The sequence below is a fragment of the Coregonus clupeaformis genome, chromosome 35 (assembly GCF_020615455.1).
Source record: "Coregonus clupeaformis isolate EN_2021a chromosome 35, ASM2061545v1, whole genome shotgun sequence".
NCBI lineage: Eukaryota > Metazoa > Chordata > Actinopteri > Salmoniformes > Salmonidae > Coregonus > Coregonus clupeaformis.
The window spans coordinates 16,757,971-16,770,411 of NC_059226.1; positions in this window are offsets into that span (position 1 = coordinate 16,757,971).

Consider the following 12,441-nt stretch of genomic DNA (forward strand, 5'->3'; position numbering starts at 1 on the left):
CTCCCACTACTCTCTCCTCTTCCATCCTATCATCTCTTCCCTCTGCTCAATCCTTCTCCCTCCAATCTCCTGATTCTGCCTCCTCAACCCTCCTCTCCTCCCTTTCTGCATCCTTTGACTCTCTGTGTCCCCTATCCTCCCGGCCGGCTCGGTCCTCCCCTCCAGCTCCGTGGCTTGATGACTCATTGCGAGCTCACAGAACAGAGCTCCGGGCAGCTGAGCGGAAATGGAAGAAAACTAAACTCCCTGCCGACCTGGCATCTTTTCACTCCCTCCTCTCTACATTTTCTTCATCTGTTTCTGCTGCTAAGGCCACTTTCTACCACTCTAAATTCCAAGCATCTGCCTCTAACCCTAGGAAGCTCTTTGCCACTTTTTCCTCCCTGCTGAATCCCCCCTCCTCTCTCTCTGTGGATGACTTCGTCAACCACTTTGAAAAGAAGGTTGACGACATCCGATCCTCGTTTGTTAAGTCTAATGACACTGCTGGTCCTACTCACACTGCCCTACCCTATGCTTTGACTTCTTTCTCCCCTCTCTCTCCAGATAAAATCCTGCGACTTGTGACTGCAGGCCGCCCAACAACCTGCCCGCTTGACCCCATCCCCTCCTCTCTTCTCCAGACCATCTCCGGTGACCTTCTCCCCTACCTCACCTCGCTGATCAACTCATCCTTGACCGCTGGCCATGTCCCTTCCGTCTTCAAGAGAGCGAGAGTCGCTCCCCTTCTCAAAAACCAACACTCGATCCCACTGATGTCAACAACTACAGACCAGTATCCCTTCTTTCTTTTCTTTCCAAAACTATTGAGCGTGCCGTCTTTAGCCAACTCTCTTGCTATCTCTCTCAGAATGACCTTCTTGATCCAAACCAGTCAGGTTTCAGGACTGGTCATTCAACTGAGACTGCTCTTCTCTGTGTCACGGAGGCTCTCCGCACTGCTAAAGCTAACTCTCTCTCCTCTGCTCTTGTCCTTCTAGACCTGTCTGCTGCCTTTGATACTGTGAACCATCAGATCCTCCTCTCCACCCTCTCCGAGCTGGGCATCTCCGGCGCGGCTCACTCCTGGATGGCGTCCTACCTGACCGGTCGCTCCTACCAAGTGGCGTGGCGAGAAGCTGTCTCCGCACCACGTGCTCTCACCACTGGTGTCCCCCAGGGCTCAGTTCTAGGCCCTCTCCTTTTCTCCCTATACACCAAGTCACTTGGCTCTGTCATATCCTCACATGGCCTCTCCTATCATTGCTACGCTGACGATACACAACTAATCTTCTCCTTTCCCCCTTCTGATAACCAGGTGGCGAATCGCATCTCTGCATGTCTGGCAGACATATCAGTATGGATGACGGATCACCACCTCAAGCTGAACCCTGGCAAGACGGAGCTGCTCTTCCTCCCGGGGAAGGACTGCCCGTTCCATGATCTCGCCATCACGGTTGACAACTCCGTTGTGCCCTCCTCCCAGAGTGCGAAGAGCATTGGCGTGACCCTGGACAACACCCTGTCGTTCTCCGCTAACATCAAGGCGGTGACCCGCTCCTGCAGGTTCATGCTCTACAACATTCGGAGAGTACGACCCTGCCTTACACAGGAAGCGGCACAGGTCCTAATCCAGGCACTTGTCATCTCCCGTCTGGACTACTGCAACTCGCTGTTGGCTGGCCTCCCTGCCTGTGCCATTAAACCCCTACAACTCATCCAGAATGCCGCAGCCCGTCTGGTGTTCAACCTTCCCAAGTTCTCTCACGTCACCCCCCTCCTCCGCACACTCCACTGGCTTCCAGTTGAAGCTCGCATCCGTTACAAGACCATGGTGCTTGCCTATGGAGCAGTGAGGGGAACGGCACCTCTGTACCTTCGGGCTCTGATCAGTCCCTACACCCAAACGAGGGCATTGCGTTCATCCACCTCTGGCCTGCTGGCTCCCTTCCTCTGCGGAAGCATAGTTCCCGCTCAGCCCAGTCAAAACTGTTCGCTGCTCTGGCACCCCAATGGTGGAACAAGCTCCCCTCACTACGCCAGGACAGCGGAGTCACTCACCACCTTCCGGAGACATTTGAAACCCCACCTCTTTAAGGATTACCTGGGATAGGATAAAGTAATCCTTCTACCCCCCCCCAAAAAAAAATTTGTAAAGTGGTTTTCCCACTGGCTATAGGGTGAATGCACCAATTTGTGAGTCGTTCTGGATAGGAGCGTCTGCTAAATGACGTAAATGTGCCCTTGAGCAAGGCACTTAACCCTAATTGCTCCTGTAAGTCGCTCTGGATAAGAGCGTCTGCTAAATGACTAAAATGTAAAATGTAATGTAAATGAGCCAGGGTGTGTTTGTTCTATGTGGTGTGTTTCTATGTTGGGGGTTCTAGTTCGTCTATTTCTATGTTTTGCCTGAGTGACTCCCAATCAGAGGCAACGAGTGTCAGCTGTTGGCTGGTTGTCTCTGATTGGGAGCCATATTTAAACTGTATGTTTTCCCTTTGTGTTTGTGGGTTTTTGTTCCATGTCGGTCTTTGTTACCGTTGGACGTTACGAGTCGTTTATTGTTTTGTTCGTGCTTTAATTAAATAAAGTCTAAACATGTTCGTTCAACACGCTGCGCATTGGTCTACTTCTCTCCCTGACGATCGTGACAGAAAAACCCACCAAGACTGGACCAAGCAGCGTGTCCAGGAGCCATCACCAGGGGAGATCGCTAGCAGATCTCCGTGGCAACCTCGACTGGGTCAAGCCTAGTGAGGAGCAGAGAGGGTGGACTTGGGAACAGTGGAGGAAGAGTCTCGACTGGGTCAAGCCAAAGGAGGAGCAGAATGGCTGGAGTTGGAAGCAGGAGAGCGAGAGTTGGGCGAGAAATATAGAGGCCTGGCCCATGGGAGAGAGACCCCCCAGAAATTTTTTTAGGGGGGCTAACGCCGTGGACGACGGGCCAGCAGGAGACCGCGGCAGAGCGGCCCAGCGGATTGGCAGAGGAGGCCGCCAGGTTACGGGGGCCACTGGTAGAAGAGGGGGGTGGAAGATGTAGAGGCACGGCGAGAGGTACTGGCGTGTGTTGCCAGTCCGGTCCGGCCTGTTCCTGATCCCCACGTAGGGCCAGTGGTGTGTGTTCCCAGTACGGTCCGGCCTGTTCCTGCCACTCGCACCAAGTCTACGGTGCGCGTCGCCAGCCCAGTCCGGCCCATTCCTGCTCCCCGCACCAAGTCTGTGGTGCGTTTCGTCAGCCCTGTCCGGCCCGTTCCTGCTCTCCGCACCAAGTCTGTGGTGCGCGTCGCCAGCCCAGTCCGGCCCATTCCTGCTCCCCGCACCAAGTCAGTGGTGCGTTTCGTCAGCCCTGTCCGGCCCGTTCCTGCTCCCCGCACCAAGTCAGTGGTGCGCGTCGTCAGCCCGGCACGGCCCGTTCCTGCTCCCCGCACCAAGTCAGTGGTGCGCTTCGTCAGCCCGGTTCGGCCCGCTCCTGCTCCCCGCACCAAGTCAGGGGTGCGTTTCGTCAGCCCGGCTCGGCCCGCTCCTGCTCCCCACACCAAGCCAGTGGTGTGCGTCGTCAGTCCGGCACGGCCCGTGCCTGTTCCACCGGTGGCGGGTCTGGCACCGGTCAGGTGCTGCGTCACGCCGGAGCTAGAGCAATCCGCTCCACCAGTGTTCAGTTCAGCTCTGGTCAGCAGGGCCAGACCGGACCAGGGGTACTTAGGGGGTTAGAGAAGGAGTGGGGGTCAAGCCCGAGCCAGAACCGCCGCCGAGGAGGTATGCCCACACAGCCCTCCCCTGTTTTGCTCTTTTTTGAGGCGCGGTCGCAGTCCGCGCCTTTGGGGGTACTGTCACACCCCTGGCTATGGGACTCTAGTTGTTGAGCCAGGGTGTGTTTGTTCTATGTGGTGTGTTTCTATGTTGGGGGTTCTAGTTCGTCTATTTCTATGTTTTGCCTGAGTGACTCCCAATCAGAGGCAACGAGTGTCAGCTGTTGGCTGGTTGTCTCTGATTGGGAGCCATATTTAAACTGTATGTTTTCCCTTTGTGTTTGTGGGTTTTTGTTCCGTGTCGGTCTTTGTTACCGTTGGACGTTACGAGTCGTTTATTGTTTTGTTCGTGCTTTAATTAAATAAAGTCTAAACATGTTCGTTCAACACGCTGCGCATTGGTCTACTTCTCTCCCTGACGATAGTGACAGAGGCCTAAGCATTGTTGTTCACTAGTTTACTCCAATTAGGGAAGCGGTAGTGGGGTTGGAAAGTAATAAAGGTAAATATATTTTAAAAAAGGATATGTACAGTGGGGGAAAAAAGTATTTAGTCAGCCACCAATTGTGCAAGTTCTCCCACTTAAAAAGATGAGAGAGGCCTGTAATTTTCATCATAGGTACACGTCAACTATGACAGACAAAATGAAAAAAAAAATCTCCTGAAAATCACATTGTAGGATTTTTAATGAATTTATTTGCAAATTATGGTGGAAAATAAGTATTTGGTCAATAACAAAAGTTTCTCAATACTTTGTTATATACCCTTTGTTGGCAATGACACAGGTCAAACGTTTTCTGTAAGTTTTCACACACTGTTGCTGGTATTTTGGCCCATTCCTCCATGCAGATCTCCTCTAGAGCAGTGATGTTTTGGGGCTGTCGCTGGGCAACACGAAATGCTTCTTACAAAGCCACTCCTTCGTTGCCCGGGCGGTGTGTTTGGGATCATTGTCATGCTGAAAGACCCAGCCACGTTTCATCTTCAATGCCCTTGCTGATGGAAGGAGGTTTTCACTCAAAATCTCACGATACATGGCCCCATTCATTCTTTCCTTTACACGGATCAGTCGTCCTGGTCCCTTTGCAGAAAAACAGCCCCAAAGCATGATGTTTCCACCCCCATGCTTCACAGTAGGTATGGTGTTCTTTGGATGCAACTCAGCATTCTTTGTCCTCCAAACACGACGAGTTGAGTTTTTACCAAAAAGTTATATTTTGGTTTCATCTGACCATATGACATTCTCCCAATCCTCTTCTGGATCATCCAAATGCACTCTAGCAAACTTCAGACGGGCCTGGACATGTACTGGCTTAAGCAGGGGGACACGTCTGGCACTGCAGGATTTGAGTCCCTGGCGGCGTAGTGTGTTACTGATGGTAGGCTTTGTTACTTTGGTCCCAGCTCTCTGCAGGTCATTCACTAGGTCCCCCCGTGTGGTTTTGCTCACCGTTCTTGTGATCATTTTGACCCCACGGGGTGAGATCTTGCGTGGAGCCCCAGATCGAGGGAGATTATCAGTGGTCTTGTATGTCTTCCATTTCCTAATAATTGCTCCCACAGTTGATTTCTTCAAACCAAGCTGCTTACCTATTGCAGATTCAGTCTTCCCAGCCTGGTGCAGGTCTACAATTTTGTTTCTGGTGTCCTTTGACAGCTCTTTGGTCTTGGCCATAGTGGAGTTTGGAGTGTGACTGTTTGAGGTTGTGGACAGGTGTCTTTTATACTGATAACAAGTTCAAACAGGTGCCATTAATACAGGTAACGAGTGGAGGACAGAGGAGCCTCTTAAAGAAGAAGTTACAGGTCTGTGAGAGCCTGAAATCTTGCTTGTTTGTAGGTGACCAAATACTTATTTTCCACCATAATTTGCAAATAAATTCATTAAAAATCCTACAATGTGATTTTCTGGAGAAAAAAAATCTCAATTTGTCTGTCATAGTTGACGTGTACCTATGATGAAAATTACAGGCCTCTCTCATCTTTTTAAGTGGGAGAACTTGCACAATTGGTGGCTGACTAAATACTTTTTTCCCCCACTGTATATGTGTATGTATATGCATGTGTGTATATGTATATATGTATGTATGTATGTACAGTTGAAGTCGGAAGTTTACATACAGTTAGGTTGGAGTCATTAAAACTCGTTTTTCAACCACTCCACAAATTTCTTGTTAACAAACTATAGTTTTGGAAAGTTGGTTAGGACATCTACTTTGTGCATGACACAAGTAATTTTTCCAACAATTGTTTACAGACAGATTATTTCACTTATAATTCACTGTATCACAATTCCAGTGGGTCAGAAGTTTACAAACACTAAGTTGACTGTGCCTTTAAACAGCTTGGAAAATTCCAGAAAATTATGTCATGGCTTTAGAAGCTTCTGATAGGCTAATTGACATCATTTGAGTCAATTGGAGGTGTACCTTTGGATGTATTTCAAGGCCTACCTTCAAACTCAGCATCATGAGGGAGGGAAATTATGTGGATACAGTGCGGGAAAAAAGTATTTGATCCCCTGCTGATTTTGTACGTTTGCCCACTGACAAAGACATTATCAGTCTATAATTTTAATGGTAGGTTTATTTGAACAGTGAGAGACAGAATAACAACAACAAATCCAGAAAAACGCATGTCAAAAATTTTATAAATTGATTTGCATTTTAATGAGGGAAATAAGTATTTGATCCCCTCTCAATCAGAAAGATTTCTGGCTCCCAGGTGTCTTTTATACAGGTAACGAGCTGAGATTAGGAGCACACTCTTGAAGGGAGTGCTCCTAATCTCAGCTTGTTACCTGTATAAAAGACACCTGTCCACAGAAGCAATCAATCAGATTCCAAACTCTCCACCATGGCCAAGACCAAAGAGCTCTCCAAGGATGTCAGGGACAAGATTGTAGACCTACACAAGGCTGGAATGGGCTACAAGACCATCGCCAAGCAGCTTGGTGAGAAGGTGACAACAGTTGGTGCGATTATTCGCAAATGGAATAAACACAAAATAACTGTCAATCTCCCTCGGCCTGGGGCTCCATGCAAGATCTCACCTCGTGGAATTGCAATGATCATGAGAACGGTGACGAATCAGCCCAGAACTACACGGGAGGATCTTGTCAATGATCTCAAGGCAGCTGGGACCATAGTCACCAAGAAAACAATTGTTAACACACTACGCCATGAAGGACTGAAATCCTGCAGCGCCCGCAAGGTCCCCCTGCTCAAGAAAGCACATATACAGGGCCGTCTGAAGTTTGCCAATGAACATCTGAATGATTCAGAGGAGAACTGGGTGAAAGTGTTGTGGTCAGATGAGACCAAAATTGAGCTCTTTGGCATCAACTCAACTCGCCGTGTTTGGAGGAGGAGGAATGCTGCCTATGACCCCAAGAACACCATCCCCACCGTCAAACATGGAGGTGGAAACATTATGCTTTGGGGGTGTTTTTCTGCTTAGGGGACAGGACAGCTTCACCGCATCAAAAGGACGATGGACGGTGCCATGTACCATCAAATCTTGGATGAGAACCTCCTTCCCTCAGCCAGGGCATTGAAAATGGGTCGTGAGTGGGTATTCCAGCATGACAATGACCCCAAACACAAGGCCAAGGCAACAAAGGAGTGGCTCAAGAAGAAGCACATTAAGGTCCTGGAGTGGCCTAGCCAGTCTCCAGACCTTAATCCCATAAAAAATCTGAACCTCAAAACCTTAATGACTTGGAGAAGATCTGGAAAGAGGAGTGGGACAAAATCCCTCCTGAGATGTGTGCAAACCTGGTGGCCAACAACAAGAAACGTCTGACCTCTGTGATTGCCAACAAGGGTTTTGCCACCAAGTACTAAGTCATGTTTTGCAGAGGGGTCAAATACTTATTTCCCTCATTAAAATGAAAATCATTTTATAACATTTTTGACATGCGTTTTTCTGGATTTTTTTTGTTGTTATTCTGTCTCTCACTGTTCAAATAAACCTACCATTAAAATGATAGACTGATCATGTCTTTGTCAGTGGGCAAACGTACAAAATCAGCAGGGGATCAAATACTTTTTTCCCTCACTGTATATATATATATATATATATATATATTTGCGAGAAGAAGAAAAAACATATGGGGGATTGGAAGTGATGCAGACAATTACATTGATGGAAGTTACATTCTATCTGCAATATTAAAGCTGATCTACCCTCTCAGAAAAAAAAGTACTAATAGAAAAGGCAGGGAAGACAAAACCACTCAGAGTTTAGTACGGGAAACCCTGTCAAGGCACAGGCATGGGTAGACATATTTTATAATTGTAAAAATACCTCATTTGATGGCAATATGCAGAACACACACACAATATGAGCATATTTCACAGATACCATAACACTGATCCACCATGGAGGCAATGATATTGATCAATATTGATCCCAATATTGTTTTGATGGATCAATCCTTCAACAGTCTCTCATTTAACTGCTTGGCTTATTAAAACACATAACAGATCATCTCTGAAGGAAAGGGATGACACCATAAAACTTTCAAAATCTATAAATGGGATAAATGAGGCTCTTCTGTACATACACATTTAGCAACACTTCAATCACAACCCTAAATAATGAGGATCTACAGTATAGTAACTCAGCATCCTCATCAATCACATAACAGTGGTTGGAACCTAAATTATTTTCCAATCGTTTCATTCTGAACAGAATAATTTAAAAAAATGTTTAGTTCCACTGTTCCGACAAGCAAAATAAAGTTCTGAACCGGTTCGAACCCCAAAAAAGGTTTATAGTTATTTCTGTTCCTTTTTTCACCTGTGAAATCAACAGTTTTTTACATTTAGCTCATTCAATTAGTTCACCAATCAGTGCAGATAGAGTAGGCAAACTAGTTGTTTAAATGCGTCATGGACAGTCAAGTGTCACCTATGGCGCAAGATGCGACTGAAATTTTGCCGGTGGGGAGAGAGCGAGAGAGGGTTGAGGAGTAGGCTTGAAGTGCTGGGAATCTTGTTATGACATGCATGATATGAATTAGGTCCGCAGAATTATACCTAGGAGGAGCGGCTTCTATGTAGGAACTTTGAATGTCCTTTGAGCTAGCTAGCTAACAAGCTTGTGTGTGCAGAGCGACACCAGAATTAAAAACACTTCTTACCTTTTTGTAGTTAAATCCAACATGAAATGTGATAACTAGGCCAATAGTATCCTTAACTATCATTGAAAAAGTTAATCCATTCTTATCTAGCTAATTCAAAATCTCTCTCCCTATCTTCTGAATCAAGCTTGTAACGTCAGTACAGTAGCCTATGCTTCGGAGGCTGGAGGGGCAGGTAGCTTAAACATGCACAGGCAAGGTTAAGATACCCAGCTTGCAGTCAGACACTGGAATACGTTTCTGAGTGACAGAGTGAGGGCTTTGCATATGTGTTTTGTTGTGCGACTAGAAAAACAATACCTGGAATGTTATTAACGGTTCTGTTTTAGAACAGTGTGGATCACTTTCATTCCTTGAAAAATGTATTCATTTTCTGGTTTTCTGTTCTGTTCCCTGAACTGGTTCCAATCCCTGTTCCATAACAATCCAGTTCAATAAAGCAACACATGGGATGATATCATTAGTCCCACAGCTCCTGGCCACACCATCATCCCGGTTGACAGACCAGAAGGTGTATCTCTACGATAATTGGTCACTAACAAACCAACACATGCAAGTTGACACTATTGTGATGTATTGTCAGTGATGAATGTTGCCCACCATTTGTGATTATGTTTGAAAACTGCAATAGATTAATTATTAGAGTGCTTTTGTGGTACCACAGCTACCCTACTCTTCAACCGCCGCCATCTGTTGAACCCCCACCCATACACAGGCTTTGTGTCCCAATGCAGGCAGACGCCGAGGACTACAGATGCCGGGAAAAGGGCTATGGAGATATTCTCAGCAGCAAATAGAGCCAGACCGATATATCAGTTCACCAATATTATCGGCCGACGTTGGCCTTTTAACGCTATATCTGTATCGGCCGATATTCAATAAATAGGATGAAAAAAGGGAATCTCATGCTTATCTGAACACTTGCGGCCATTCCCATGATGTGTCATTATTGTTACAATGTATGTAATCAACATTTGAAGCATAGTTATTGGACAACTGCTCTTTTGGATGACAATTAGGAGAATTCAGTGTGGGAAAATGACGGAAAAATATACACTACCTGTCAAAAGTTTGGACACACCTACTCATTCAAGGGTTTTTCTTTATTTTTTACTATTTTTTACATTGTAGAATAATAGTGAAGACATCAAAACTATGAAATAGCACATATGGAATAATGAGGTAAACAAAAAAGTGTTAAACAAATCTAAATATATTTTATATTTGAGATTCTTCAAATAGCCACCCTTTGCCTTGATGACAGCTTTGCACACTCTTGGCATTCTCTCAACCAGCTTCATGAGGTAGTCACCTGGAATACATTTCAATTAACAGGTCTGCCTTGTTAAAAGTTAATTTGTGGAATTTCTTTCCTTCATAATGCGTTTGAGTCAATCAGTTGTGTTGTGACAAGGTAGGGGGGTATACAGAAGATAACCCTATTTGGTAAAAGACTCAAATAAGCAAAGAGAAATGACAGTCCATCGTTACTTTAAGACATGAAGGTCAGACAATACGGAAAATGTCAAGAACTTTGAAAGTTTCTTCAAGTGCAGTCGCAAAAACCATCAAGCGCTATGATGAAACTGGCTCTCATGAGGACCGCCACAGGAAGACCCAGTTACCTCTGCTGCAGAGGATAAGTGCATTAGAGTTACCAGCCTCAGAAATTGCAGCCCAAATAAATGCTTCACAGAGTTCAAGTCACAGACACATCTCAACATCAACTGTTCAGAGGGGACTGTGTGAATCAGGCCTTCATGGTCGAATTGCTGCAAAGAAACCACTACTAAAGGACACCAAGAAGAAGAAGAGACCTGCTTGGGCCAAGAAACACGAGCAATGGACATTAGACAGGTGGAAATTTGTCCTTTGGTCTGGAGTCCAAATTTGAGATTTTTGGTTCCAACCGCAGTGTCTTTGTGAGACGCGGTGTGGGTGAACGGATGATCTCTGCATGTGTAGTTCCCACTGAAAAACATGGAGGAGGAGGTGTTATGGTGTGGGGGTGCTTTGCTGGTGACACTGTCTGTGATTTATTTAGAATTCAAGGCACACTTAACCAGCATGGCTACCATAGCATTCTGCAGCGATACGCCATCCCATCTGGTTTGGGCTTAGTGGGAATATCATTTGTTTATCAACAGGACAATGACCCAACAAACCTCCAGGCTGTGTAAGGGCTATTTTACCAAGAAGCAGAGTGATGGAGTGCTGCATCAGATGACCTGGCCTCCACAATCTCCTGACCTCAACCCAATTGAGATGGTTTGGGATGAGTCGGACGGCAGAGTGAAGGAAAAGCAGCCAACAAGTGCTCAGAATATGTGGGAACTCCTTCAAGACTGTTGGAAAAGCATTCCAGGTGAAGCTGGTTGAGAGTATGCCAAGAGTGTGCAAAGCTGTCATCAAGGCAAAGGGTGGCTATTTGAAGAATCTCAAATATAACATATATTTTAATTTGTTTAACACTTTTTTGGTTACTACATGATTCCATATGTGTTATTTCATAGTTTGATGTCTTCACTATTATTCTACAATGTAGAAAATAGTAAAAAATAAAGAAAAACCCTTGAATGAGTAGGTGTGTCCAAACTTTTGACTGGTACTGTATTTATATTAATATTTCTTACATTGAATAAATTAATGTGAACATTTGTATTTCCGAATCTAGACGTACTCCATAAGTTAGAGCACACTAGTATAATGTATAATGACACCAAGATGTTGTGAGTATCATGTACGGTTCACAGATCATAGGGTCTTACAGGAGGCATGCATACAGAGCATTTGGAAAGTATTCAGACCCCTTGACTTTTTCCACATTTTGTTATGTTACAGCCTTATTCTAAACTGGATTAAATTGTTTTTTCCCTCATCAATCTACACACAATACCCTTTAATGATAAAGAAAATAACGGTTTTTATAAATGTTTGCAAATGTATTAACAATAAAGAACTGAAATATCACATTTACATACGTTTTCAGACCCTTTACTCAGTACTTTGTTGAAGCACCTTTGGCAGCAATTACAGCCTTGAGTCTTCTTGGGTATGACACTACAAGCTTGGCACATGTGTATTTGGGGAGTTTCTCCCATTCTTCTCTACAGATCCTCTCAAGTTCTGTCAGGTTGGATGGGGAGCGTTGCTGCACAGCTATTTTCAGGTCTCTCCAGAGATGTTCGATTGGGTTCAAGTCCGGGCTCTGGCTGGGCCACTCAAGGACATTCAGAGACTTGTCCCTAAGCCACTCCTGCTTTGTCTTGGCTGTGTGCTTAGGGTCGTTGTCCTGTTGGAAGGTGAACCTTCGCCCCAATCCGAAGTCCTGAGTGCTCTGGAGCAGGTTTTCATCAAGGATCTCTCTGTACTTTGCTCCGGTCATCTTTCCCTCGATCCTGACTAGTCTCCCAGTCCCTGCCGCTGAAAAACATCCCCACAGCATGATGCTGCCGCCACCATGCTTCACCATAGGGATGGTGCCAGGTTTCCTCCAGACGTGACGCTTGGCATTCAGGCCAAGGAGTTCAATCTTGGTTTCATCAGACCAGAGAATCTTGTTTCTCA